At 29.7% G+C, this 5,695-nt stretch overlaps 1 protein-coding gene across 1 annotated transcript in view; it reads left to right on the top strand.

Moving 5' to 3' along the window:
- The window catches only part of LOC107637010 (probable phosphopantothenoylcysteine decarboxylase), a 2,405-nt gene continuing 1,985 nt past the window's right edge, over positions 5,276–5,695 (top strand). The window contains exon 1 of the mRNA XM_016340467.2: positions 5,276–5,513. The gene's annotated coding sequence lies outside the window, so the exon portion shown is untranslated. The remainder of the gene's footprint in view (positions 5,514–5,695) is intronic.

A 5,695-nucleotide genomic window follows, 5' to 3' on the forward strand; every position in this document is an offset into this window, starting at 1 on the left:
TATATTATTAATAAAGAAGTGAAATAATAGACACAAAAAAATCTATTTCTTCAAAATAAGTAGCTAAAATAATTTAAGTATTTTTGAAAATGATATTAGTAAAAAAAAATGACAAAACACCTCTTAAAAAACACTTTAGACACTAAAAAAATTTACATTTAAAATAAATTGTCGTGTATTTTGCTAAAAAGATTTAGATATTTTTTAAAATGATATTAGTAAAAAAAATTTAAAACTTACACAAAAATAGTTATCGCGATCCGTAACCTGATAATTTAATTTTTACCATTTAATTTATTTTTATTGTAAATCTTTTAGCAAAATATTAAAATAAAAAAATTACAGAATAAATGAATATAATTCATTACATGCATTTTGGTAAAAAAAATATTTAAATATCGGTTTAAACAGAGATTATTAACAAAGAAGTGAAATAATAGATAAAAAAAAAATCTATTTCTTCAAACTATGTAGCTAAAATAATTTAAATATTTTTGAAAATGATATTAGTAAAAAAAATGGCAAAATACCTCTTAAAAAACACTTTAGACACTAAAAAAATTTATGTGTAAATTAAATTGTCGTGTATTTTGCTAAAAAGATTTAAATATTTTTTTAAATGATACTAATAAAAAAATTTTAAAACTTACAAAAAAAATAGTTACCGCAATTGGTAACCTAATAATTTAATTTTGGGTCGCTCTACTGTACAGATGCAATTTTGTACAGATTTACAGATATACCATCTCCTTGTGTCTTTTGCCGACACGTGTTGTCTCCCTTGTGCGCCGCTGGAGCAGGCTTTCAGCGAGGCGTGGCTGTGTGGGTGCTCACGGGTGGGCCGAGTGAGCTGAGGTGGTTGCGTGAAATGGAACGGGGTTTGTGTGCGCCGGATTCCGTTGGTGAGACATTTGCGTTTTGGGCTTAAGTGGAGCAAAAAAAAAAACAGTGGATGAAAAAAAGGCAACTAGGGTCTTCACCTCACGCCTCTCCTCTCAGCAGAGCAAAACCTAGCTCCGTCTAAGAGGGTCGCCGCCACTGGTCTGCTCGCTATCGCTGCTGGTGGCGCTTGGGATCTGCGTGTGTTCGTCGTGGTGAAGCTCGCTTCCTAGTTCGCAAATCGCCAGTTGCTTCGTTGCAGCGGTGGAGTCGTTGTCCCCCGGCCCTTCACCCTGGTCATTGGCGTTATCTCCGCCGTTGCTTGTCATTTATGTTCAGTTATTCTTTCCGTAAATTATTAGCAGACGCATCTTCATGAGATCAAAACAATTTTTTCGCTTATGTCATTCTATGTTTGCTAGAGTAGAAATACATAATAAGCGTAGTATTTTTTCGAACATAATTGATTTCTTGTTCTTGGTTATGTCATTGTTTATATGTGAATAAATAGTTGATGTAAGATTAGTTAAGAACTTAAGATAACCAATCTTTTACTGTTGAAGTCGTTAATTGTGGGATCAAACTGTAGGAGTAATTTTTTTTTTTTTTTTTGCAGGAAAAATATGAGTGAAAAGGCAAAGAATTGAAGGAATAAGCACTGTAATTACAACATGGACAACTATAGAGAATTTAATTTTAACATGTGTATGATGATGCTGGGTTTTAAACGGTCTTATTGCTATGGGTCCTGCTAGCAAGGTAGGCATGATAATGAATATATAGATGTTGAGATGGCACTTCCTGGTATTGCCCATGTAGGTTTTTGTCATCTTTTAGTATGCACTTTGATGGTTCATATGTTCTCCATGGAAATTGATTTAAGCTGTTAGTTCCATGTGTTGTATTGTAAATTGCTTGGTTTATTCAGAAAGGAATGTTCTATGCTTGATTGCCTCTGAATATTAGAGTTGTTGTAGAGTTAAAGACTTGTTGCACTCTACTAAGCATGGGTAATTTTAAAGATAGTAGACACATGGATATGGTAAATCCAAAATTTTGTTTCATAGGGGACAGGCCATATATGTAAATTATAATGAAGCTTGTGAATGAATTATAATTAGATATTAATTTGTTGTTGATATTATAATAGACATATTTTTTTTTTTAATTTCTGTGATTAAAATCTAAAAAGGATTTTTACTCTCATGTTAACAATTGTGCTGAGAACTTTGTTGTGCCTAATATGATGTATAGGCTATTAGTTTCTGTTTTTAAGTTAGTGAAGAAAAGTTAAAATTGGTGAGTTTTGTTAAGGAAAGGAATACATTGGGCAACCTTTATTTTCACTCAAGGAAGAAACAGGTGAATTAAGTTCAATCAGTTAAGTAGAAGACGAGATGGCAGAATAGCTGTTGCTGGTTTAGTTAAGTGGAGAAAATATTTTTTTATTCCTTGCGAAGGTGCTGATGAATTCACTAATGACATAATGAGTGTTAATATGTTAATTATAAGTTGACCAGTGATATAATGTATTTTTTAATTATAATGAATTTCTTTTTGTCACTTGCAACATTTTCCTTGATGAATTCTATGTTAAAACAGTTTCGATACACTATCTCATGCCAAGCTTTCATAACTAACTAATAACTTCATATTCTTTATATCTATTTCGTAAATAGAATTCTTAATTTTTTTTCCCTCTTATTAGCTGCTTTTAAAATTCTTTATTATAAAAATATACTACAATTTTATATACTTATGTCATGATCCTTGAACAATAACTTATTGATTATAATTTGTTAAAACTTGATTTTTTAAAATATTGGTGATGATATTTATTTTAAATTGTAATTTTAAACTTGTGACTATTTTAATTTCTTTACTTGCATAGGACCGGTTCTATCTGGACAACCAATAACTTATCCATTAAACCAACAAATCAATAAACCAGTTATCTGACCGATTCAATCATCGCGTCAGTTTTTACAACTATGATTCAGTCCACTCTACTGACCAGTTTATTGGATTGCGGTTTATCGTTTAAGGACTATAGATCATGAATTACGGTTTAAAGTTTAAGATTTATAGTTTACGGTTCAGCTTACATGGTTCATGGTTCACGGTTCAGAAATTAGTGTTACGGTGTCCTCTCACATAGAGAAATAGACAAATCAACTGCAATTTAGGCTTTAAAGGTATAGACTTTATTTTTTCGGTTTTGAGTTTTCGGGTACCAGATTCAGGTATAATGTTCCGGAGTTAGTGCTACCTTATACTTTCCCAACAAGAAATTCACAAATTAGTCGATTTTTTGGATTTTGGATTTATCATTTAGGGTTTACTGTTATGGTTTAGTGTGACGGTTTACTTTCACCACAACAAACAAACAAGTCAACTGCATTATTCATGAATCTAACCTTCATTTTGTGTCATCGTCACTCCTTCCACTATTTCATAGCTTCCACCCAAAATACCCTGAAGACCATCTGCTAACTGTTTTCTGATTTTACTTCTACTCGTTACCAATACTATTTTTACATAAGAGGCATACTCACATCTACACTAATCAAAGTAACATTTTCTATTGCCTTCTTTTAATTAGAAATAATACTTAGAATACAAAAAAAAATGTCACCTGAACACTCCACATCAGATTAGGGGTTTAACATTCAGTAATTATAGCGTCAACCAGTAACGGATATAGAAAAATTTTGACTTTTGGACAAAAATAACATACGAAAATATTAAAATATTTAATCTTAATGTATTTATATTTTTGAATCTTCACGTATATTAGTTAGACAATAATATAATAAATAACTGTAATTAATACATCTAAAGTATATTAACTTACAAATATTTTTTTATTGCAATTTTTGGGCAAAATATGTCATACATCTATTATTAATACTACAGTGCGTAATTGCATATTTAATATTGGTTAAATCACATTTACTATATTAACTTAGAAATATTTTTTCTGGTCACATTTACTATATTCATTTGGGTGATATACTCTTTCATTTTTCGTTCAGGAGTTATATACTTTTCAATGATATATTCCTCCTACATCATAGTTTTCACTATCCATAATAACACCTAAAATAACCAAGGCCTTATGTGAAATTTTTTGGTCTCCCAGCCCAAGCATTGCAACAACATGCTTGGCTCCAACTATCCGTTTTGACATTTCCGAAAAAAAAAAAAAACCCAACGGAGCCATTCACCCTTTCAGCTTCAGCAGCTTAGCTCCGTACCGTTCTACACAGACTACCACGCTGCTCCCAATTGCATTGCTCTTGGACACGTGTCACCTCTGATTTCTTTCAATTCGAATATCTGTAAATCTTTATATAATGGAATCTGTATACTATAATTATCCTTTAATTTTTATTATTTAATTTATATTTATTGTAAATTTTTTAAAAAATATTTAAATATTGATTTAAACAGATATTATTAACAAAGAAGTGAAATAATAGACAAAAAAATCTATTTCTTCAAAATATGTAGCTGAAATAATTTAAGTATTTTTTAAAATGATATTAGTAAAAAAATGGTAAAATACTTCTTAAAAAACACTTTAGACACTTAAAGAATTTACATGTAAAATAAATTGTCATGTATTTTGCTAAAAGGATTTAAATATTTTTTAAAATGATATTTAAATATTCTTACGATGCAGATGTGTCCAAGTTAATCTTTGGTCTCAGTCTCACTAACTTAACCTTCACGTGTGAAACGACGTTAACGAAATGTTAGATATTTTGACAATAGGATAACATGGATTCGATTTAGAAACGTTAGGAATATAAATAGGACGTTTCAAACGTTAAGAACAATTTTAAAACTTATCCCAAACGTTAGGGACAAAATTGATACTTTACTCATTATTATATTATAAAATAAAAGAATTTAAATCCTCTAAATTTTGAATTTCATTTTAGAGAGTAAAGTTTGATCTCTCACTCTTGAATAATTTTTCTTTTATATTTTATCTTAGTCTCATCTATAAAATAAATAGTGAAAAATCAAATTTTACTCTATAAAATAAAATTCAAAATTTAGAGAATCCAAATCCAAAACAAAGAGAATACTTTTTTTCTTAAAAATTGATCCTATTTACATTGATTGGTGAGTTAATAGTAACTAATATACGTATTAATTTATTTGTTATTTACTATATGTGTATACTATATATATTAATAAATATGAGAATAATTAAAATAATGATTCTATTAGTAAATAATATTACGTTTAATTTTTGAAATATCAAAAAATTATATATGAAAGTATTGTGAACCAAATCTTTCACCATCCTTTCCTATTATATTAAGTAGGTTTAAAAAAAAAGAAAAAGAAAAAGAAAAACAGAGAGGATATCTTGGGTAGTTAGGAGTTAGGACGTTAGAGGCTTAACTTTTTCCCGTGGCTTTGGGCTTAATTTGGGTTCATTTGTAATTTTCTAGGTTCAACGAAAAATAAAAATAAAAATAAATCCCGCGATTATATTAGTAGGTTGTTCTCAGAAAATTTAAAAAAAAGCGCGTGCTTGGAGTGGCTTATTCTGATTGTGAGTGCTGAAAAACTCAGATAGAGATTCTTCATTCTTCAAAGAGAGCAAGCTCATAAAGGTAATTCTTCATTTCTTCTTCTTCTTCTTTGATGGGAATTTGTAATCTTTTTGGCATTTTCAATCATGGATCATGCACATCTTGCAATTTTTGATTGAATATCAATGCGCATTCCGTTCAACTTTAAGTTCTCTCTTTCTTCTTCTGGTGATCATGGATGCGCTCGTTCTCTGCATGAACTC

Source organism: Arachis ipaensis, chromosome B04, assembly GCF_000816755.2.
Source record: "Arachis ipaensis cultivar K30076 chromosome B04, Araip1.1, whole genome shotgun sequence".
NCBI classification, from domain to species: domain Eukaryota; kingdom Viridiplantae; phylum Streptophyta; class Magnoliopsida; order Fabales; family Fabaceae; genus Arachis; species Arachis ipaensis.